The following is a 25,693-nucleotide window of genomic DNA, read 5'->3' on the forward strand; positions in this document are numbered from 1 at the left end:
TTTAGGAAATTTAAATGAAACAAAATGTGTATTTATTTATTCAAATGTGTTCTATTTTTAAGGTTCAATATATATATATATAAAACAATATTTTTGCAAAAATGGACACTTTTAATGCAGGTAAAATGCACCCGGGTGAATATGTGCTCTTTTTTAACACAGTGCGGTTTTTTGTGTAAGTTCGTTCCAAGTATATTTTTTTTGGTTTAAAAACGCACTTAAAATTGTAAAAAACGCAGAAAAAAACGCTTAAGTACGCTTTTCTGTTCAATTTTATTCACTTTTTACGCCCTCAGTGGAAAAAAACGCTTAAAACGCAGTGCCAATACCGCTGCGTTAAACGCGCATTTTCCGCACTTTTTTGAGAAGGGGTGCTTTGTTCGGAATGCATACATGTGCTGTCAATTTTTTTTAAATGTTTAATTTTGTTTTAATGAAGAGAAAAATAATGAATTATTTGTGATTTATTAAACAATAATTCAACAAACATGTATACAAAAGATCCCTTAAACCAAATGTATCTTATTGGTAACATGTAACCGACATTTCAATTATCACAACTTAATATTTCAGCTTGAAGGCTGAACTAATACTTTTATATTAAAATTTAATTAGTACAGTTCTTACTTTGATTACCGGTAGCCAGATTCTTGCATTCCCCATGGCATTGTTGCAAGAACACCACTTTGAGGACAAAATGGGTACACATTATATCCGTACAACTTCTGAAATTCAAAAAAAATCAAGCCCCAATTAAAACATATTCAGCATGAAAATTTTGAATATCTAATTTAATTAACCCAAATTACTTATGTTGATAACCATGCAGATAATTTCCTTTAAAAGTCTTAAAATGAAAATATTTCACACATTATACCAACACAAAGATAGTGTGCTTTAGCTTGATCCAGTTATGAGGGACTAAAGGTTGTTGAGAAATTGGGGCATCAGGAATTAGGAAATCATAATTCATTTACAATTTTGGCACAGTACATGTGTATGTCCAGTGTCCTTTAAATCATAATGGACACAAATATTTTTCTTTTTAATTTCTTTACAAACACTGGTATGTGGCAAACGTAATCACTTGTAAGAATCCTTACCTCACAGCAGGGCTTCTAAAAACTGACAATTTGCCGGTCTGGAATAATTTTTACCTTGCATGACTGATTATAGTATCGGAAAAATGGCTTAAAAATCAGTCCATTTTTTTTATTTTTGTTCAATTTTGGTCCATAACGGCTACAACAATTGACAGAATACATATCGCAAAAATGTGTGACAGAATTTTTCAGTCATTGAAATTTACCTGTTATTAAGTTAACATGGGGTTTAAACTTAAAACTTATTGTCTGAAAACAATTGTGATATAAAAACTTACACGTTATAGTCTTCTTCACATTCTTTTAGCATTTGGCCTTCAGGACACAAATCTTCACTTTCGTTCGTTTTAGAGTTGTACCTTACTGCATTTATTCCACTGACTGTAAAAATTATTGAACCTTAAAAATAAATTACCATTCTGCTGTCTTATTCTTATTTCAAACCTCAAGTATCATGACTTTACTTGTAAACAGTTTTCATCTTTAAACCCATTAATAGACAGGCTTCCAGCAGTCCCATAAAAATAGTATTAAATTAAATAGGAGCTTTTTGAAAAAATAGAGAACAGCAGCCATGAATATCTAACTGAAGCAATTGAATATTTTACTGAAGAAATTAAATATTTTACTGAAGAAAACAAAGATTCTACAGAAGCACCTGAAGATTCTACTGAAACAGATTTAACTGGAGCAAGACCTAGTGATGATTTTACTGTAGCAAGTGATTCTACTGTAGCAAGTGATGATTCTACTGGGCAGATTTAACTGGAGCAAGTGAAGATTCTACTGAAGTAGATTTAACTGGAGCAAGTGAAGATTCTACTGAAGTAGATTAAACTGGAGCAAGTGAAGATTCTACTGTAGCAAGTGAAGATTCTACTGAAGTAGATTAAACTGGAGCAAGTGAAGATTCTACTGTAGCAAGTGAAGATTCTACTGAAGTAGATTTAACTGGAGCAAGTGAAGAATCTACTGAAGCCAGTGAAGTATTAATTGGAGCAAGTTAAGATTTTAATGAAGCAAGTAAATTTCTACTGAAGCAAGTGAAGATTCTACAGAAGCAGATTAAACTGTAGCAGTGAATATTTCACTTTAATAGCAAGTGAAGATTCTACTGTAGCAAGTGAAGATTCTACTGTAGCAAGTGTAGATTCTACTAGGCAAGTTTAGATTCAACTTGTCGTAGTGAAGATTTTACTGTAGTGCTAATTTACCATAGCAAGTAAAGATTTTACTGCAGCAAGTGAAGATTGTACTGAAGCAGTGAAAAAAAAAATACCAAGCAAGTAAAGATTGTAATGAAGCAAGTGATTATGTTTTTGGAGCAAGTGCATATTTACTTAAACAAGTGAAGATTTTAATGAAGCAAGTGAAGATGTTTTTGGAGCAAGTGCAGGTCAGGGTTCCCGTTGGCGATCGCCATTGTCGCCATTTGCGACAAAATCGCAAAAGTGGCGACAACTTTTCAAATTTGACGAATCTATGGCGACAACGATTTTTTTCTAAAATATTTTCTTAAAATGTCCATGCGGCCTGCATGATAATCGATTCTGTCACTGTCATAAATCAAGCGCATCTGCTTGGGCGACAACAAAAATTAATCTGATAATTAGGGCAAGCAGTCACGGCCCAGTCAACACCTCGCTAATTATTGCAGAATTTTATTGCTTTCACGGATAAACAATGACATCCTTTAACTGTTATGTCTCTTATTAGCAAACATTTTTAATATTTAAAGAGTTCAAAAAGATTAACAGAAATCAAATAAATAGGATTAAACGCCATTTGATAAGGCTTCTAATAAGTTGGCTGGAGTAAAGAGTAGGTAGACAAATTTCTATTAGGAAAGTTACGGTATGGCCCTAGGTTGACAATGTATATTTCTTTGAGTTTTCTTTTATTTTAAATTTATCTCATAATTTCACAATTGTATTCTTTTATTGTATGCAGGCATTAGACTGAAATCAACATATTGATGTTTATGTCACATATTTTGCAATATTTTTTTATTTCTATACTAGTCCATATACAATGCATTTTGTGAACAGAATAACAATTTGCTATTAATATCTTGTACTTCATGTACAACAAAATGTTATGTTTTTGCACGACAATGTGCTAATTAAATGCAATTTAAGGCTCTTAAAATGCTTAAACCCCATGAGCTTCAGAGGGCTTTGCCCCCCACAAGGGCGCTGCCCTGGACCCGTAAGGGGGCCTTTCGCGGCCCCCTTAACCCCCCCCCCCCCCCCCCCGCGAAAAAGTGGCGACAACTTTTTAGAACCCAGGGGGAACCCTGCAGATTTACTTGAACAATTGAAGATTTTAACGAAGTGCTGATTTTACTAGAGCAAGTGAAAAATTTATTGAAACAAGTGGCAATTCTATAGTAGCACAGAATATTCTTTTTGTAACAAGTGAACATTTTACTGGAGAACGTGAAGATTTTACTTTAGCAAGTAAAGATTTTACATTTTAACTATTTTACTTAGAAATTATCAAAGTTATCAACTTACAGTTTATACAGAGTTGTCTACACGCTTCTGTTCGATTAGCAACATCTGAGCCACAACAAGATAGACTAAACCATTTCTTGTAGGCTGGGTCTGAACAGCTTCCAACTAAACATGGCCTATAAGGAAAATGTAAAAAGAACCAAAAGTAACTTCACATGTGTGCCAACAAAACAACCACATTACAAGGGTTATCCGGAATTATTTAGACAATTTGCATAAAATTTTAATTTGATTGAATATTTTCACAATTTTCATATCTCACGGAGTGTATGATTTGCAGCTTATAATGTCCCCTACTGGTTTAAAGCCTTTTGAAAAGGATGAGCGTGTCTCAAGAGAATCTCCATGAAAACTAACAAATCCTACCAATTAATCAAAGTTGTTTAAGTCATCCCAGCCCATGTGATAGTGAACTAATGGCACTTACAGTAAACTTTATCCATCAAAAAGCAACAGTTTTAGCCTTAAAACCTACCAGATCACCCATGTCTACTTTTGACCTATTGCCCTCTATCCACATACTGAGTTTCATGAACCTAGCTTTGATACTTTTTGAGTTATCACAGGACCAAATTGGCTATAGTTTTAATGTCAAGGGCAATAACTCTGCATTACTTTGTCTGACGAAATAAAAAAAAATTATCATGCATAATCACCATATTGTCCCTTTTCACATACAAAGTTTCATTATCCTAGCTTGGATACTTATTTAGTTATCAAAGGACCAAGATTTTTTTTCCGTTAACAGATATATTTTTAGTAAGTCAAGGGTCATAACTCTGCATAACTTTGTCTGAGGAAAAAAATAAATGAATGTGCATAGTCTCCATATTGCCCCCTTTCCACATAATGAGTTTCATTAACCTAGCTTTGATACATTTTGAGTTATTACAGGACCAAATTGGCTATAAATTGGCTATATTTTTAATGTCAAGGGCAATAACTCTGCATTACCTTGTCTGACGAAAAAACAAACTAAAATGCATAACCTTCATATTGCCCTCTTTCCACATACTAAGTTCCATTAACTTAGCTTTGATAATTATTTAGTATTAAACCCAGGACCGAGTTTTTTTTTCCGTCAACAACTACATTTTTAATAAGTCAAGGGCCATAACTCTAACTTTGCCTGACGAAAATAATCAACTTATGTGCATAAACTCCATTTTACCCTCTATCCACATACAAAGTTTCATGAACCTAGTTTTGATACTTTTTGAGTTATCACAGGACCTAATTGGCTATATTTTTAATAAGTCAAGGGCCATTACTCTGCATTAGTTTGTCTGACAACAAAAAAAACATGCATAATCTCCATATTGCCATCTTTCCACATACCGTACTTAGTTTCATTAACCTAGCTTTGATTCTTTTTGAGTTAACGCAGGACCAAAATTTTTGTGGGCGGACGAAAGGACCGACAAAAGACAGGAACCGGTAGAGGATTTATAAATGACTGTTCCTTAAACAATTCCCGTTGAAAACAAATAATTTGAGGGCTTGATTTGTGGAGAACGATATAAGGGGCTGAGCTTGATCCAGTTTTAATGGACTTCAGATGTTTTGAGAAATTGGGCTAAGTTATAAGCTGACATATTATTACTACGAAGCTCTGGTGCATTTATTCTTTGCAGATGTGTGATGTTAGGATACAATACATGCAGACAAATGCACTAAATGTGACATAATATCAATAAGAATTTTTAGTGCATTTTGCTTAGATTATTCCATCTAAGATAAGTACATGTATTCAACTGCTTACTGTTGTCATAAATCGTTTGAGTTAAGAAGTCAGGACAGCTTTAAGACTCCTGGAAATCTCTTTCAAAAAATGCCCAGTGGTCAACTGAGGAAAACAAATGCGACTTTGTGTTGGCAAAAGTTTTGTAACATCTTATTGCAAACAGCAACTATTAAGACTACTATTGTGTAATATCAGTACCATGTATCATTTTGGTTGTAAAATGCACTATATCAGCAACACATTTAGCACTTATTTATGTGTAAATCAAACTACAGACCAGAACATATTTTGTCAAAGACATACATGCATTCCTTTGCCTTTGTACAGCACTTCTTTGGCATATCTTCATGGGAGCTCCCACTGATGATCCCTACACACAGACACAGTAGACATACCCACGCTATTGTTACCTGAAATATAGTGTCAATCAAACAAGGCTACACATGTAATCACAAGAGACTTAGCAGCTGAATTCACAGTGGACATACACGTGGTTTGTGATGTCACATTCGGTAATTGCAGGAAGCAAAATACACCTTGATTCAGATAGGATTATCGCTGTAAGTTCGTTATTTTAATATAAAATTTACCAAAAAATAAACACCATACTCAGTAACTTGAGCTATATGTTGAGCAAATGTATGTATAATGTTTGTGGCTTGTTATAAAGAAAAGCAAAAACTTGATATACTTTTTTTATATAATTTCATTATAAAGACAGCGATAAAAGTCTCACTCTCCTGTAATCAACCACGTGCATGGACCATAAACATGCGTTTGCCAATTTGAAGATATCAGACAGGGTTCGCCGACCTCAACTATTTTGATTTTCTGTTGACAAAGCGTCTCGGTAATACATAATAAGGAATGACTTTATTTTTTTGGGGAAAAAGACAAACAAACAAAGAAAATAATAAGAAGATATCTTTTTTAATTTTATATCTAAAAAAGATTAGGGTCAGCGAGGAAAAAGGGTCAGCGAGGAAAAAGGGTCGGCCAAGTTACCGGAAACACAGGTAATTTTTTTTGGCCTAAGCTACAAGAAAAATGTAGCTTTAATGCCAGTTCTTGATCAATTCAATTCTAACATAAGCAGATGAAATGTGCAGATAAGGGTCGTAATGGGCGTAAATATATTAAACAAAAATTGTGTTGTTTTCAATAAAAATGGTCGAGGGGCTCCGAATGCCTACACAATGTGATTTAATAACTGTAAGGGGGAGTAACCGATTGATTCTATTTTGTGAAAAACAACTTACTACAGTTGAAATGTTGCTCAGCAGATTAATCAGGACTTGTTATTTGCTCAGCAACATTTCAATTTGTGTAAGTTCTTATATGTGTGCTATAAAAGTTCATTAAGGCCTTTTTTATTTAGTTCTATGTTTTACAAACACCGCCGCTCAAAAAACTCATTTTTGAAATAAAAATAAAATTGTGATTTCGTTTTTTTTTATTTCCACCAATGGAACTTAATCGCGGCAAATCATTAAAAGCAGAGGACATCGCAATAGCTGTAAAAATGTTGGTGTAAACATCTCTGAAAAAGTTTAAGCCAATGAAAAACATTCATCAGATTTGCAGGCTGGTGCTAAAAAAGGTTGGTTATAAAAGACTGGCCGTACCGGACCAAATCCAGACCAACAAAAATCTCCGAACTGTTACAGAAATCGTTCGAAAATTTCCTAAGTTTGTGTTGGTTTAAAAGACTGGCCGGACCGGACCAAATTAAAATATGCATTGCTATGTTTTAAAGATATTAAATATATTATAAAATTTATTTTATTATGTCTGTCTGTTTGTGCGGCTGTTTGTGCGTCTGTATGTATGTCTGTCTGTCTATATGTATGTATGTCTGTCTGTCTGTGCGGCTGTATGTGCGTCCGTATGTATGTCCATCCGTATGTTTGATTATCTGTGAGTAATTGTCTGTGCGTCTGTATGAATGTCTGTCTGTATGTGCGTCTGCCTGTATTATTATTATTATTATATTTATTATTATTATTATTGTAACCTTACATAATAAAATATTATAATTAATAAATAAAATATATATGAAACATAGCAATGCGTATTTTAATTTGGTTCGGAAATTAGGTAAACTTCCGAACGATTTCCGTAACAGTTTTCAGTTGGTCCGGTCCGGCCAGTCTTTAATACCCTAAAAATCCCGGTAGCCGGTACCTGGTATCCCCCGGTATCCGGTATCACTTTCCGATACCTGATTATGTTGATATCGGGGGTTATTATCAGATGCTAAATCCAAGTATCCACGGTCCGATAACGGCTTTTCTCGATATTGATACCTGGTACCGGCTTTTAGCTCACCCGGATTTGCATCGTCATTGATAAAATGGCTTCCGGTTTATTTCCGTGCTATAACGTATAATAACAGCGATAAATACTGACTTATTTTCGTTCCAGGTTTGTTATAATGTATTTATTATTATTATATTTGTCATTTGAATGAGATTATATTACATAATTGTGATATTATTTGAATGTCATGACCTATAAATCGCTTGACTGTAACCTGGACAGATAGGTGTGGGATGGTTTAGCTTCATGAATAATTCAGTTTATATGACTACAGCTCGTTTAAATTGTTATATCTTATGAATTAAAACCCAGATGTTAAAATGAAAAATGTTGAACGTTTTAAATTGAAGAAAAATTGCAATTGTTATATTGCGTGCACCGTTTGATCGGGGTGGTGAATATGGCAAACGGGGTTGCCGTATTACCTGTGTCCCCTGACTTCATTTGTGGATAAAACTTCAAGAAAATATCATTTTAAAAGGAAATGACAGCCACAGTATGCTTAAATACGACGGGGCGGACGTTTTTTGGTTCAACTAAATTATTCATGAAGCAGAGTGACGTGGTAGCCGAATTCGGGGAAGAAGTAATAGTGTAATGTAACCAAACCTGCATGTGTTTTGTTTTTTTAATTAACCCATTATCTCGCGAGTAAAGGCTGTTTTGTTCGTTTATTAATGAAAGGTAATTGATGAAATATTAGTAAGGTTGATTGTATTATTAAATACAGTATTAAAAAAAATTAGACTGGTTTATTTGCATAAACAGAACGCAAGTCTGTGTTGAGATATTTTTGCGATATTTTCAGAAACTTTATCAAATTTCTCCAACTAGATGCATGTTCAGGTGAGAATATTGGTTGCAATTGAAAGATTGAAGTTTTATCTGCATGTTGGCTGCATGTTTTTGTTGCAACTTTTCGTTTGGGTGCCTTTGTAGGCATGTTGTTCTTAGCTGTCACATTTCGATGAAATTGGAGTAATGTTTCACTTTACTCTATTTAGACAAATCGAGATTATCTGACTTTGTGAAAGTGCCGTAATTCATAGTTATTTATGCTAGATAGTTGGTATGAGTGACCCCTTTGATGAATCTGAAGAAAAAAAAAATATTTTAGGTTATTTTAGGTATGTCACAAAATTTTGTAGAGGTCAAAATTCAGCACATTCCCTTCAAGTCACTACATGGTTTAGTCCACCTAAATGGCCGTCAACGAGTCTTTTGACGATTTGTTTAATATGGCAGACTCGTGATGTCCACCATCCCAGCAAAAAGTAGCAAGCGGTCCTTGCGCAGAGAATCCTCGCGGCCACAATTTTAAATTATCTCCGTTATAAATTTAAATTTCTACGAAAATATTATTGCCTAACTATCAAACACATATTAAGTTATGTCAGTATGCCCAAAAAACATGTTAAGTTATCATAAAACATGTACAAGTGTCGATTGTTTATCAAGTATCCCGATATCGGTAAATCTGGGACAAATCTGACTGGTTGTGTACATGTATAACGGTATTCGTGACCCATAATATAGTAATGTGAAAATAACAACTCTAATGACAAATTAAATCCAGTTCAGATCACTGTCGGATAAAAATTGAACAACTTTGTCATTATTATTCAACATCAATGCATATTATTACAGTATATCATTTCGCCCGTTGTTAAATGGTAGAGTTGTAGCGTTACAGGGATACATAAGAAATGTCTAAATAATAAAAAGAGTATCCCTGATCGCTCATTATTGTAGCTATGGGATGGTTCAGAAAAGACTGTGGTTACTATTCTTATTGGAGTATAATTAACAACAAACAATTCTCATCTTTTCTTACACATTTGTTTTGAAAATTAACACAAATAATACATTAGTCTGTTTTACTATCTGACAGTCATAATCTATAATGAGGAATCTGTATGAACATTACCAGGAGCACTATAACTCATTGCTCATGATTAATGTAATTTAATGTACCAGTTCCAAGTACACTTTAAATAAAAATCGCCGTTACACTTTGGTGAATGACCCAAGGGTGTACCATACACTTTACCTAGTCCAAATAATTGTACGTTGACGGATTTTTTTAGATTTTTGATATGGCAAATCCTTCACGTACAAATTGTTTAGTATCAAAAGTGGGTAGTTGTTCCGATCAGGATTCCGGGTTAAAGCATATAGCGTCTATAAAATATCATAAAAACAAGAAATATTACCAGATAATGTTATTTTATATTAGTTTCGTACACAAAAAAATAAATATCCAACTTATAATTATGAGTTTGACGGCTTTTTTTCATTTCATTCTGTCAAAACATAACGATATATACATGAAGGGCACCTGCAAGGCTTTAGGGCACAGTTTTAAATCGCTCGGAACATTTCGGCCATGGCCGAGTTGTTACGATTGTATAAAGGAGGTCTATCTCGAAGCTTTGTCGGAGGAGGCCGAGCTATTACGATTGTATCGAGTTGTTCCCCTTCGCATAGTTGTTGTCTGTGTCAGTCAACTTTCGTTTCATTGGAAAGGGTAAACAACTTGTTTTAATGCACTAAATGCTTGTTTAGTGCAAAATAACATTTCACTTACATGGTAAAATATGAATATAACTCTTTATGATCAATTTCAACCATAAAATACTTCACTTAAAACAATTTCAATATTTTTAAAACACCCCCGTTTTTTGCACATTCCCGTTTAGACGTTAGGGATTGGAAGAATCCCGTATAACACGTCTATTATTTTAGACTAACACTTTACCAATTTGCATAAGGGTGTACAATACTTGGAAGTAAAAAAAGTTACCTGCAGCTTTTAATACGTTCTCTTAGAAAGATAGTTTTCTAGTGAGTAAATCTTTAAAAACCTCTCAAAACTGCCGGCTTACCTTCGATCCATGTAAAATCCACAACATTATTATTTATATTGACAAACTGTTAACCGTCAATAAAACTTTTCGAGTTTTCGACTCCTTTTTTTCATCTTTACCAAAATAATATCAATAACTATAAATAAATATCTGTGACGTCATAACAAGTGCGCTGTGGCTACCAGACAAATCGGCCCCTAGCTCAAACGGTTACCTTTTCGGCCCCTTACCAAATCGTCCCCATCCCGTAGACGTTTCGGCCCCTGATTACCGAGACGTTTCGGCCCTTATTTTTATTTTATTTTTTATATCTAAATACATTGTTTAAGTAAAAAACATGTAATTTCATTTTTTTTTTTAATAGACAAAGCTATATACATGCATACAAAGGTATAGATTTAAAGAAAATATCTGTACACTTGAAAACATATTTTTATTTTTATTCTAAATATAAGTAAAAAACATGTAATTTCATTTTTTTATTTTAAGAGACAAAGCTATATACATGCATACAAAGATATAGATAAAAATAGATTTAAAGAAAATATCTGTACACTTGAAAACATGTAAAGATTTATTCACGAGATATTTTTATAAGACGAAATAGAGTTGAAGAAGAAATGTTTAAACTTTTTTTTTAAATAATCTTTAAATATTATACATAGCTATGTTGCTAATATTATGTATAATGACATGTCCATTGTCTAACATCAGTCTTGACCAAACACCTATCGCCCGCCGTAGATGGCACCAACATTTTTCAGGAACTCCTCGCAGGTGACCTTATGCGAATCGTATGAGTCCCACTCATCCATGATCCTGGCGTTGATGTCCCTGTAATGCTCTCGATATAAGTTATAAATTTTATGAAAATCAGTTATTTATATTCAAATTAGGTATATATAAGGATGAAAAAAAAAACTATTATTAATCTTATATTGAATACGTATGCAAAACCAAACTGGCTTAAACGGTGATTTTAGACAGACGGTCTTATGGCGAATTGTCACATTCCACAGAGATATCAGGCGTTGAAATTGTGACACTTTGTGTTTACAAGCTTATAAATACGTCTACAAGGTTTGTTCCGACTTTCCCAACCGCTAAATCTCACACTTACACTCACAAGATTAATACCAATTATCACTTCGCACCTCAAACAGAATATTATTTCACTTTTTTATTACGTATATATTGTTTTACTCTTTTTAAAATGCATTTGAACTATCAAGTTGTATCTTGTTTGCAATTCATATCTATAGAACAAACATTATTTCCTAATTATGTTTAGATAAAACACTAATTGTCAAAAATAATAATTAATAATTATTCTGGAGCAATAGTATATCACATAGATAACAAATTAATGGTTGAAATGTAAAGGCATTTTTAAAAAAAACTCAACACGTTTAAAACAAATGGTACCCACTTTTAGAAACGATTTAATATATGTACTTACGTTGTTTATATTACTCTTCAATCAACTATAAATAACATTAACAAATTAAAGACAATTATTCATTCACACGTCTTTGAATGTCTTTTTCACACCCACAACACTAACAGTTTGCCTTGCAAAAAAGAACGCATGGTTCAATGACAAATTTTCTTTGAAGTCTTTAATGATCAATTAATAATTAACAGTTATAACAAATAAAATTTCTTAGATTTTCTAACATTTTATATTAAAAATCAGGGTTAATAGTTATTTAGATTTTAATTATATTTTTATATCAGTCATATCAATGTTTTTCATGCATATCTGTCTATTTTTAAATTTAAAGATTTTATTTACAACTTATTTACAGATCTCATTGACATTTATAAGACGACCTACAATGTTTTTCTTTATACTCAAGATAAAAAATAAAATAAAATTAAGGGGCCGAAATGTCTCTATTGAAAATCACTAAGGGGCCGAAACGTCTCGAGTCATTTTAATTAAGGAGACGAAATGGCAGGACCGAAACGTCTTAGGGGCCGATTTGGTAGTAGGCCGATTTGGTAAGGGGCCGATTTGTCTTGCTCCCCGCGCTGTGGGGCTATATCGATACTATTCCCAATCCCGGTCCCCTCCGGTCTCTGTTTTCCAAATCTTATAGTAGCTATCGGGCGTGATCGAGAAGGTGTGAATGACCGCGGGGATAATAGGATTACAATTGATTAAAACATTAGATATTTGATGATGACTAGGTCACCATTTATTTCATATTTTACATCAATAAAACAAATAATGGATTGAGGCAAAGATAAAAGCATAAAATATGCACATGTACTAAAATCAATACTATTGATAATAGTAATACAAAAAGAAACAATGCATGAATAAATGTAAATCAAATTTGTAATTTAACTCAGTACTTAAGCATGTTTACATTCCGTCTTAATTTTCTTGTAGTTTGGCGATGTTGTTGGCGAATTAAAGATATGTTTTCTTTTATAATACTGTCCGAAATATTTTCTTCATAGAAACGTTCATCAGTATTAGTATTATTTTCCGAAATTTCTTCAGTAACATTCTTTTCCGAACAATTTTCCTTTGCTATTTTTGAATCAGGTGCAGGCATTATATTTTCGGGAGGTTTCTGGTTTTTTTTAATGCCGATTCTCTTTTGATTATTTGGTCTTTTTTTATATCTCATAAGGCTTATTAATTTCTTTTAATTTTGTTGGAATGCCAATAGATTTATTTGCGGCTATGATATGATAACATGTTACAGTAACTCGTGGATGGACAGTGACACGTCCTTTTGGGGAATAAGGGGACAGTGTACTTCCTGTCACATAAGTAATATGTAGTTTTATGTGGTTTTTTTTTGTGTGTGCTATAGTCTCTTATAACTCATATACTGAGTGGCAATGCATATTTTAATGTAGATTTAATAGGTGATGTATATATGTTGTATTGATGAGACTTTAATACACTATCAAATATACACCCCTAACCATAAAGGTGTTCATGTCAGCCACCAATCGAATCCCACTATCTGCGATTACGCGATTTGCTAGATCATCCTGTGTTGAATTTTTTTTCATTTCATTCAGTACTTTTGAAAAGTTCGTTATTTGTTTGTGATTTTTTTCTGCTATTTTGTTTATTTCTTCTTTTATATTTTTCATTATTTCACCTGGTGTTATTACGGTATACGTGTATTTCAGTTCATTTAATGGTATAGCAAAGTGTTTAAAATCTTCCTTTAAAGTGTAATTTCCTATTGATGCCCTGCCTCTCAAGACTTCACGGAATATTTCGTTTTATAAATAAAAAAAGACTAAGAATCATACTGTCTGTTAAGAGTTTTTTGTTGTCATTAACCCATTTGATTAAACTATTAAAGCTTTCCGATATGTTATTTGTAATGCCAGATTTTCTGTTGTATATACCGGCGTCCTCCAGTAGCCACTGCCCTGAGTATTTTTCTTTGTCTGGCTTAATAGAACAGAACAGAACAGAATTTATTACACGTAGACTATACAGTTTTTTGTGTTTCATATACATATTAAATATATTACAATTATACAGTGTAGTGTGAAATATTAAATAAATATTATAATCACATTTTTTTAAGGATGAACTGGAATTGTAAATCACAAATCTATCTATTAACATGTTGTTAAAAATAAGAACAGAAGCTTTCACACCATGCACCCCTTAAACTATTTAACGAACTCCTTAACTGATTTTCATTATCACACATATTAAAGTGTCAAGGTTGCTTAAATAAACATCAACATCAGTTGTTGGACTTATTTGTCTTAGCCATTCTCTTACATCTCGCTTAATATGATTCCAACAATGAAATATTTTTGAATTCGGAATTATTTTTTCGATTGCCTTTGTTAGCCCAACCTTTCTGTCTGCTACAAAATGTATGTCTTTTTTTACCAAGTTCGGACATTTTTCAATAATCACCTGCAATAGTCTTTCGTGAAATTTCTGATATTTTTTTTCATGCATCACGAAAGCAACTGGTATCGTTGGCTCTGATTTGAATAAAAAAGTTCTTGTATACAATATGTGTTAAATAAAAGTTTCCACAGTCAAATGTTGTATACATTGAGAACAAAACGTGCTCAGTTGTTTTTACTGCTAATAGTTCATTTAAATCGCTTAATGCTTGCTTCATTCCTAATATTATAACGAGAGAGGGATAGATATCAATTTGAAGAATAAATCCATCTTATTGGAATGCTCATTCAATTGTATTATATATTTCGTCATGAGACAATCTTTTATTTTATTGTAATAGAGCAGACACATTTTGTACTTGTCGTAAATTTTTAGGAGTCTCTGAGGCAGCCATTTCTCCTTCGGCAGAGCATTTCATATTATAATATATTTTACCAGCCGATTTGCCTATTTCAATCTCTTCTTTAATCGTATCGAATACAGATCGACAAGTCCTTTAGAAAACCTTGTCCTCGCTTTTTTGATTGCCGTGACCTATTGGTTTAAACAAGTTCATCCCCAATGTAATGAATTAAAAAAAAACCGATCACACTCCGCTATTTGGTATTCTATTCTTATAAAATCACTGGAAGCTCGCGGTTTTCCTGTATCCTTTTCAACTACTTTAATTCTATGCCTAACCTTAAGTAAATCTATTTTTTTTATTTTTTTATATATATATTTCTTTGCCCCATCATTTGCCCATAAATAACCATCACATCGTCGGCCCATTTTATTTTTGAAAGTGTCTGTATCCATAATGAATAGGTCACCTGCACACGGCCAGATTGGACTTTTAGTCGCTAACCTCTTTGTCGGAATTTCTCCGTTCGCGCTCATTTTAAAAGCCCCTTGCGTAATCCAGGTTAAGAGATTCGTCCTTACTTCTTTTGTAAATTACATTAGACATATATTCACCATTTTCTAGTCCACCACCACTTTGCCTATTTTTTGATTGTTCCGTTTGAGAAAATTTGGTTTTGCTCCATTACCCAATATCCAATCTACCAACTTATCAAGGGGGTCAATCTGCGTCCTGCTACCGACCGTCCTCGGATGCGTCGTTCGTGTCCTGTTGTCGACCGTCCTCGAATTCGTCGCAGGTGACGTTGATGACGAGGTCGCAGGTGACCTGCCGACCGTCCTCGGATTCGTCGCGGGTGACGTTGATGACGAAGTCGCAGGTGACCTGCCGACCGTTCTCGGATGGTAGTTGATGACCTGCTACCGACTGTCCTCGATGACCTGCTACCGACTGTCCTCGATGACCTACTACCGACTGTCCTCGATGACCTGCTGTCGACCGTCCTCGGATGCGTCGCAGGTGACCTGTCGATCGTTTTCGGATGCGTTATCGGATGCGTAGTTGATGACCTGATTATCTGACTTTGTGAAAGTGCCGTAATTCATAGTTATTTATGCTAGATAGTTGGTATGAGTGACCCCTTTGATGAATCTGAAGAAAAAAAAAATATTTTAGGTTATTTTAGGTATGTCACAAAATTTTGTAGAGGTCAAAATTCAGCACATTCCCTTCAAGTCACTACATGGTTTAGTCCACCTAAATGGCCGTCAACGAGTCTTTTGACGATTTGTTTAATATGGCAGACTCGTGATGTCCACCATCCCAGCAAAAAGTAGCAAGCGGTCCTTGCGCAGAGAATCCTCGCGGCCACAATTTTAAATTATCTCCGTTATAAATTTAAATTTCTACGAAAATATTATTGCCTAACTATCAAACACATATTAAGTTATGTCAGTATGCCCAAAAAACATGTTAAGTTATCATAAAACATGTACAAGTGTCGATTGTTTATCAAGTATCCCGATATCGGTAAATCTGGGACAAATCTGACTGGTTGTGTACATGTATAACGGTATTCGTGACCCATAATATAGTAATGTGAAAATAACAACTCTAATGACAAATTAAATCCAGTTCAGATCACTGTCGGATAAAAATTGAACAACTTTGTCATTATTATTCAACATCAATGCATATTATTACAGTATATCATTTCGCCCGTTGTTAAATGGTAGAGTTGTAGCGTTACAGGGATACATAAGAAATGTCTAAATAATAAAAAGAGTATCCCTGATCGCTCATTATTGTAGCTATGGGATGGTTCAGAAAAGACTGTGGTTACTATTCTTATTGGAGTATAATTAACAACAAACAATTCTCATCTTTTCTTACACATTTGTTTTGAAAATTAACACAAATAATACATTAGTCTGTTTTACTATCTGACAGTCATAATCTATAATGAGGAATCTGTATGAACATTACCAGGAGCACTATAACTCATCGCTCATGATTAATGTAATTTAATGTACCAGTTCCAAGTACACTTTAAATAAAAATCGCCGTTACACTTTGGTGAATGACCCAAGGGTGTACCATACACTTTACCTAGTCCAAATAATTGTACGTTGACGGATTTTTTTAGATTTTTGATATGGCAAATCCTTCACGTACAAATTGTTTAGTATCAAAAGTGGGTAGTTGTTCCGATCAGGATTCCGGGTTAAAGCATATAGCGTCTATAAAATATCATAAAAACAAGAAATATTACCAGATAATGTTATTTTATATTAGTTTCGTACACAAAAAAATAAATATCCAACTTATAATTATGAGTTTGACGGCTTTTTTTCATTTCATTCTGTCAAAACATAACGATATATACATGAAGGGCACCTGCAAGGCTTTAGGGCACAGTTTTAAATCGCTCGGAACATTTCGGCCATGGCCGAGTTGTTACGATTGTATAAAGGAGGTCTATCTCGAAGCTTTGTCGGAGGAGGCCGAGCAATTACGATTGTATCGAGTTGTTCCCCTTCGCATAGTTGTTGTCTGTGTCAGTCAACTTTCGTTTCATTGGAAAGGGTAAACAACTTGTTTTAATGCACTAAATGCTTGTTTAGTGCAAAATAACATTTCACTTACATGGTAAAATATGAATATAACTCTTTATGATCAATTTCAACCATAAAATACTTCACTTAAAACAATTTCAATATTTTTAAAACACCCCCGTTTTTTGCACATTCCCGTTTAGACGTTAGGGATTGGAAGAATCCCGTATAACACGTCTATTATTTTAGACTAACACTTTACCAATTTGCATAAGGGTGTACAATACTTGGAAGTAAAAAAAGTTACCTGCAGCTTTTAATACGTTCTCTTAGAAAGATAGTTTTCTAGTGAGTAAATCTTTAAAAACCTCTCAAAACTGCCGGCTTACCTTCGATCCATGTAAAATCCACAACATTATTATTTATATTGACAAACTGTTAACCGTCAATAAAACTTTTCGAGTTTTCGACTCCTTTTTTTCAATTCTTTACCAAAATAATATCAATAACTATAAATAAATATCTGTGACGTCATAACAAGTGCGCTGTGGCTACCAGACAAATCGGCCCCTAGCTCAAACGGTTACCTTTTCGGCCCCTTACCAAATCGTCCCCATCCCGTAGACGTTTCGGCCCCTGATTACCGAGACGTTTCGGCCCTTATTTTTATTTTATTTTTTATATCTAAATACATTGTTTAAGTAAAAAACATGTAATTTCATTTTTTTTTTTAATAGACAAAGCTATATACATGCATACAAAGGTATAGATTTAAAGAAAATATCTGTACACTTGAAAACATATTTTTATTTTTATTCTAAATATAAGTAAAAAACATGTAATTTCATTTTTTTTATTTTAAGAGACAAAGCTATATACATGCATACAAAGATATAGATAAAAATAGATTTAAAGAAAATATCTGTACACTTGAAAACATGTAAAGATTTATTCACGAGATATTTTTATAAGACGAAATAGAGTTGAAGAAGAAATGTTTAAACTTTTTTTTTTAAATAATCTTTAAATATTATACATAGCTATGTTGCTAATATTATGTATAATGACATGTCCATTGTCTAACATCAGTCTTGACCAAACACCTATCGCCCGCCGTAGATGGCACCAACATTTTTCAGGAACTCCTCGCAGGTGACCTTATGCGAATCGTATGAGTCCCACTCATCCATGATCCTGGCGTTGATGTCCCTGTAATGCTCTCGATATAAGTTATAAATTTTATGAAAATCAGTTATTTATATTCAAATTAGGTATATATAAGGATGAAAAAAAAAACTATTATTAATCTTATATTGAATACGTATGCAAAACCAAACTGGCTTAAACGGTGATTTTAGACAGACGGTCTTATGGCGAATTGTCACATTCCACAGAGATATCAGGCGTTGAAATTGTGACACTTTGTGTTTACAAGCTTATAAATACGTCTACAAGGTTTGTTCCGACTTTCCCAACCGCTAAATCTCACACTTACACTCACAAGATTAATACCAATTATCACTTCGCACCTCAAACAGAATATTATTTCACTTTTTTATTACGTATATATTGTTTTACTCTTTTTAAAATGCATTTGAACTATCAAGTTGTATCTTGTTTGCAATTCATATCTATAGAACAAACATTATTTCCTAATTATGTTTAGATAAAACACTAATTGTCAAAAATAATAATTAATAATTATTCTGGAGCAATAGTATATCACATAGATAACAAATTAATGGTTGAAATGTAAAGGCATTTTTAAAAAAAACTCAACACGTTTAAAACAAATGGTACCCACTTTTAGAAACGATTTAATATATGTACTTACGTTGTTTATATTACTCAAATCTTCTTCAATCAACTATAAATAACATTAACAAATTAAAGACAATTATTCATTCACACGTCTTTGAATGTCTTTTTCACACCCACAACACTAACAGTTTGCCTTGCAAAAAAGAACGCATGGTTCAATGACAAATTTTCTTTGAAGTCTTTAATGATCAATTAATAATTAACAGTTATAACAAATAAAATTTCTTAGATTTTCTAACATTTTATATTAAAAATCAGGGTTAATAGTTATTTAGATTTTAATTATATTTTTATATCAGTCATATCAATGTTTTTCATGCATATCTGTCTATTTTTAAATTTAAAGATTTTATTTACAACTTATTTACAGATCTCATTGACATTTATAAGACGACCTACAATGTTTTTCTTTATACTCAAGATAAAAAATAAAATAAAATTAAGGGGCCGAAATGTCTCTATTGAAAATCACTAAGGGGCCGAAACGTCTCGAGTCATTTTAATTAAGGAGACGAAATGGCAGGACCGAAACGTCTTAGGGGCCGATTTGGTAGTAGGCCGATTTGGTAAGGGGCCGATTTGTCTTGCTCCCCGCGCTGTGGGGCTATATCGATACTATTCCCAATCCCGGTCTCCTCCGGTCTCTGTTTTCCAAATCTTATAGTAGCTATCGGGCGTGATCGAGAAGGTGTGAATGACCGCGGGGATAATAGGATTACAATTGATTAAAACATTAGATATTTGATGATGACTAGGTCACCATTTATTTCATATTTTACATCAATAAAACAAATAATGGATTGAGGCAAAGATAAAAGCATAAAATATGCACATGTACTAAAATCAATACTATTGATAATAGTAATACAAAAAGAAACAATGCATGAATAAATGTAAATCAAATTTGTAATTTAACTCAGTACTTAAGCATGTTTACATTCCGTCTTAATTTTCTTGTAGTTTGGCGATGTTGTTGGCGAATTAAAGATATGTTTTCTTTTATAATACTGTCCGAAATATTTTCTTCATAGAAACGTTCATCAGTATTAGTATTATTTTCCGAAATTTCTTCAGTAACATTCTTTTCCGAACAATTTTCCTTTGCTATTTTTGAATCAGGTGCAGGCATTATATTTTCGGGAGGTTTCTGGGTTTTTTTAATGCCGATTCTCTTTTGATAATTTGGTCTTTTTTTATATCTCATAAGGCTTATTAATTTCTTTTAATTTTGTTGGAATGCCAATAGATTTATTTGCGGCTATGATATGATAACATGTTACAGTAACTCGTGGATGGACAGTGACACGTCCTTTTGGGGAATAAGGGGACAGTGTACTTCTTGTCACATAAGTAATATGTAGTTTTATGTGTTTTTTTGTGTGTGCTATAGTCTCTTATAACTCATATACTGAGTGGCAATGCATATTTTAATGTAGATTTAATAGGTGATGTATATATGTTGTATTGATGAGACTTTAATACACTATCAAATATACACCCCTAACCATAAAGGTGTTCATGTCAGCCACCAATCGAATCCCACTATCTGCGATTACGCGATTTGCTAGATCATCCTGTGTTGAATTTTTTTTCATTTCATTCAGTACTTTTGAAAAGTTCGTTATTTGTTTGTGATTTTTTTTCTGCTATTTTGTTTATTTCTTCTTTTATATTTTTCATTAGTTCACCTGGTGTTATTACGGTATACGTGTATTTCAGTTCATTTAATGGTATAGCAAAGTGTTTAAAATCTTCCTTTAAAGTGTAATTTCCTATTGATGCCCTGCCTCTCAAGACTTCACGGAATATTTCGTTTTATAAATAAAAAAAGACTAAGAATCATACTGTCTGTTAAGAGTTTTTTGTTGTCATTAACCCATTTGATTAAACTATTAAAGCTTTCCGATATGTTATTTGTAATGCCAGATTTTCTGTTGTATATACCGGCGTCCTCCAGTAGCCACTGCCCTGAGTATTTTTCTTTGTCTGGCTTAATAGAACAGAACAGAACAGAATTTATTACACGTAGACTATACAGTTTTTTGTGTTTCATATACATATTAAATATATTACAATTATACAGTGTAGTGTGAAATATTAAATAAATATTATAATCACATTTTTTTAAGGATGAACTGGAATTGTAAATCACAAATCTATCTATTAACATGTTGTTAAAAATAAGAACAGAAGCTTTCACACCATGCACCCCTTAAACTATTTAACGAACTCCTTAACTGATTTTCATTATCACACATATTAAAGTGTCAAGGTTGCTTAAATAAACATCAACATCAGTTGTTGGACTTATTTGTCTTAGCCATTCTCTTACATCTCGCTTAATATGATTCCAACAATGAAATATTTTTGAATTCGGAATTATTTTTTCGATTGCCTTTGTTAGCCCAACCTTTCTGTCTGCTACAAAATGTATGTCTTTTTTTACCAAGTTCGGACATTTTTCAATAATCACCTGCAATAGTCTTTCGTGAAATTTCTGATCTTTTTTTTCATGCATCACGAAAGCAACTGGTATCGTTGGCTCTGATTTGAATAAAAAAGTTCTTGTATACAATATGTGTTAAATAAAAGTTTCCACAGTCAAATGTTGTATACATTGAGAACAAAACGTGCTCAGTTGTTTTTACTGCTAATAGTTCATTTAAATCGCTTAATGCTTGCTTCATTCCTAATATTATAACGAGAGAGGGATAGATATCAATTTGAAGAATAAATCCATCTTATTGGAATGCTCATTCAATTGTATTATATATTTCGTCATGAGACAATCTTTTATTTTATTGTAATAGAGCAGACACATTTTGTACTTGTCGTAAATTTTTAGGAGTCTCTGAGGCAGCCATTTCTCCTTCGGCAGAGCATTTCATATTATAATATATTTTACCAGCCGATTTGCCTATTTCAATCTCTTCTTTAATCGTATCGAATACAGATCGACAAGTCCTTTGGAAAACCTTGTCCTCGCTTTTTTGATTGCCGTGACCTATTGGTTTAAACAAGTTCATCCCCAATGTAATGAATTAAAAAAAACGATCACACTCCGCTATTTGGTATTCTATTCTTATAAAATCACTGGAAGCTCGCGGTTTTCCTGTATCCTTTTCAACTACTTTAATTCTATGCCTAACCTTAAGTAAATCTATTTTTTTATATATATTTCTTTGCCCCATCATTTGCCCATAAATAACCATCACATCGTCGGCCCATTTTATTTTTGAAAGTGTCTGTATCCATAATGAATAGGTCACCTGCACACGGCCAGATTGGACTTTTAGTCGCTAAACTCTTTGTCGGAATTTCTCCGTTCGCGCTCATTTTAAAAGCCCCTTGCGTAATCCAGGTTAAGAGATTCGTCCTTACTTCTTTTGTAAATTACATTAGACATATATTCACCATTTTCTAGTCCACCACCACTTTGCCTATTTTTTGATTGTTCCGTTTGAGAAAATTTGGTTTTGCTCCATTACCCAATATCCAATCTACCAACTTATCAAGGGGGTCAATCTGCGTCCTGCTACCGACCGTCCTCGGATGCGTCGTTCGTGACCTGTTGTCGACCGTCCTCGAATTCGTCGCAGGTGACGTTAATGACGAGGTCGCAGGTGACCTGCCGACCGTCCTCGGATTCGTCGCGGGTGACGTTGATGACGAAGTCGCAGGTGACCTGCCGACCGTTCTCGGATGGTAGTTGATGACCTGCTACCGACTGTCCTCGATGACCTGCTACCGACTGTCCTCGATGACCTACTACCGACTGTCCTCGATGACCTGCTGTCGACCGTCCTCGGATGCGTCGCAGGTGACCTGTCGATCGTTTTCGGGTGCGTTATCGGATGCGTAGTTGATGACCTGTTGTCGACCGTCCTCGGATTCTTCGCGGGTGACGTTGATGGCGAAGTCGCAGGTGACCTGCTGACCGTTCTCGGATGCGTTGTTGGTGACCTGTTGTCGACCGTCCTCGGATGCGTCGTTGATGCCCTGCTGTCGATCGTCCTCGGATGCGTCGCAGGTGACTTTGGTGACGAGGCTGCAACTTCACTATACAGTAGCGGACCGACAATGATACTTGGTCTTTAATTGTCAAACGTCGGCTTCGGTTTAGACTTTAATTCACGTTTTGGATTAAACCTATTCAGAAGTTCGCGTGTTATAGCACTGCTCAAAATCTCAGTTCCTAAAAACCTCAAATGTAAGCCGTCTCGACTTAACATTTGTCGGTGGGAATGAACTATGTCTTCTGGTTCAGTCCGAAGAAAGTCGTTTGCCCCAAGAACTAATGCCACGACCTGCATACATAATAATGATACAATATTTAAATGGAAACTACAGAAACAAGCTCAGTAGCTAAAAGTTAAAACATAAACCCCGTTTGATGACACAGGGTAAACTCAAAAGTCATTGAACACACACACACAATTTTTTTACACTTATTGAGAAACGCCGGGACCGTTGAGGCTGGGACCATTCATTAAGCATATTAAGTCATACCTAACATAAAGATGCACTCTTACTGCCAAATTTCATTTACTACATTTAATAATTTTGTGTTAATATTCCAAAGGGATGAATAAATGTCAAAAACGATTACAAACTTTTTACACCAGTAATTAATTTTGTCCATAAATGCATTATTTAGCAAGCATTTAAAATTTATGTTTTATGCATTATTCTTCAACCGTCTGCGATCTGATCTTTTATCACTGGTTTGCAGATATTTACGCAAAAATTAAAAAAAAAGTTGGAAAAACGGGAAATCTGTGAGAGTGCAGCTTTAAATCACTGGTCTTATTTCATTAAATACCAGTCAAACTAATCACATTAAATGAGAATTCTATGACACTGAAAACGAACTGAACTAAAAATATTATGTGTGAGATATATAATATCCCATTAATATGATGCTGCACAATTTGGATATAACTATGGTGACCATGCATTTAAAGTGGATTTAAATATATATGGTATTTAAAAACTTAGCACTCTTATGTGTTTATTATTTACTTCCGTCCTATAAATTAGCTATGTTTATTTGTTTTAGTTCGTTAATACGATTATCTCATCAAAAAGTGTCAACCCTAAATGGCCCTGAGGCAATAAGCAAATACAAAGGAAATTGGCCCCTACTGTGACAACAGTGCAATAGAAAGGAGAGGCACAGCAGGGGATTGTTAGCCAAACATATAAAACGATAAAAAAACATCTATCAACAATGTTTAAATATTATATAAAATCCACTTCTTGAGACGTGAAATCCACTCATAACTCATATTTTAAAGGGGCTGTACTCCGTATGATGAAACAGCGAAAAAAATGTCGAAAACAAACATAAACTTGGTATCGATGTGTACAATGCATTGAAACTTACTGACTGAAGTGTTATAGTTTACTATTAATTATTTTTCACAGTTTTTTCGTATTTTTCTATTAAAAAAAGATTACTAGGTATGTCTACCTTGTAGAATTAATTCCTTATGCGTGATTGGCTAGTCGATATTATCACGTGATATGACCATGTTAGGTATATAGATTAAATATTCCAACTGTATAAGGTAAACTTGGTTTACAATAATAAGGATAATGAAAAGGTATGTTCACAACAGTGGCGGCGGAGGAAAATAAATACACAAAATGAATTTTGGTGTTTCGCATATATATGTACAACATGTAAAATGTACATAGATAAACTTTGAATTGGTATATTCGTGACGGTGTGCTTGGCTTCAATAGTGATTCTCGGCGTGTGCACACCCATTACCGGACACACTAAGAAAAACAAATGCACAAAATGAAAAAATATAACGATAAGCTTTTAACATAGCCCCATGAAAACTTAAAATGGTATACTCGTGAGCGTGTGCGCTGCCACCCGTGCTGGGCTTCAATAATGATTCTCGGCGTGTGCATACCCATCACCGTAAATCCTTAGAAAAATATACTAGTATGCACAAAATGAAAAATATACATATATTAACTAAGAACATAGCCCCATGTGAAAAACTTAAAATGGTATATTCGCGTGGGTGTGCACTGCCACCCGTGCAGGGCTTCAGTAGTGATTCTCGGGGTGTGCCACCCATCATCGGACACCCTAAGAAACATTTATATACAGGCTATTTTCAGGTTTTGGCCGTTTTGTCTTGGGCAACGTTGTCGTCTTTACATTTACTTTGCGCTTCCTTGAACCTGTTTTTTTTTACCATTTGTTCGTGGTTCAAGCACGGTCGATTGTTCGCCGCTGGAAGTAACCAAATTGGGGCGTTTAACCTTGTGTTGTCAAAACCGCTTTTAGTGGTTTGACCGCTGGACCAATGTCATATTGAGCCATTCCTGTTTTAAGACCAAGAATTTGGAATGGATGTCAGACAACCGGAACTCACCAGACCCAATGAGTGAAGCTCTGAGGTCTGACGACTGTCCTTTCACAATTGCTGTTCGTCCAATTAGGACCAATAATACCTTGTCGCGATGGGACATTGACCTTGACTTTGTCTTTA

At 33.9% G+C, this 25,693-nt stretch overlaps 1 protein-coding gene and 1 long non-coding RNA gene across 2 annotated transcripts in view; both read right to left on the bottom strand.

The window, feature by feature from the left end:
- Nucleotides 1-25,693, bottom strand: part of LOC128210405 (uncharacterized) — a 119,817-nt gene that overhangs the window by 19,823 nt on the left and 74,301 nt on the right. The window lies entirely within an intron of this gene.
- On the bottom strand, nt 14,025-17,895 carry LOC128210406 (uncharacterized). The gene is made up of 2 exons (XR_008257159.1): nt 17,747-17,895; nt 14,025-15,954 (listed from the first exon to the last, which is right to left on the bottom strand). It is a non-coding gene; the product is annotated as an uncharacterized LOC128210406 (long non-coding RNA).

Source organism: Mya arenaria, chromosome 12, assembly GCF_026914265.1.
Source record: "Mya arenaria isolate MELC-2E11 chromosome 12, ASM2691426v1".
In the NCBI taxonomy this organism is placed as follows: Eukaryota; Metazoa; Mollusca; class Bivalvia; order Myida; family Myidae; genus Mya; species Mya arenaria.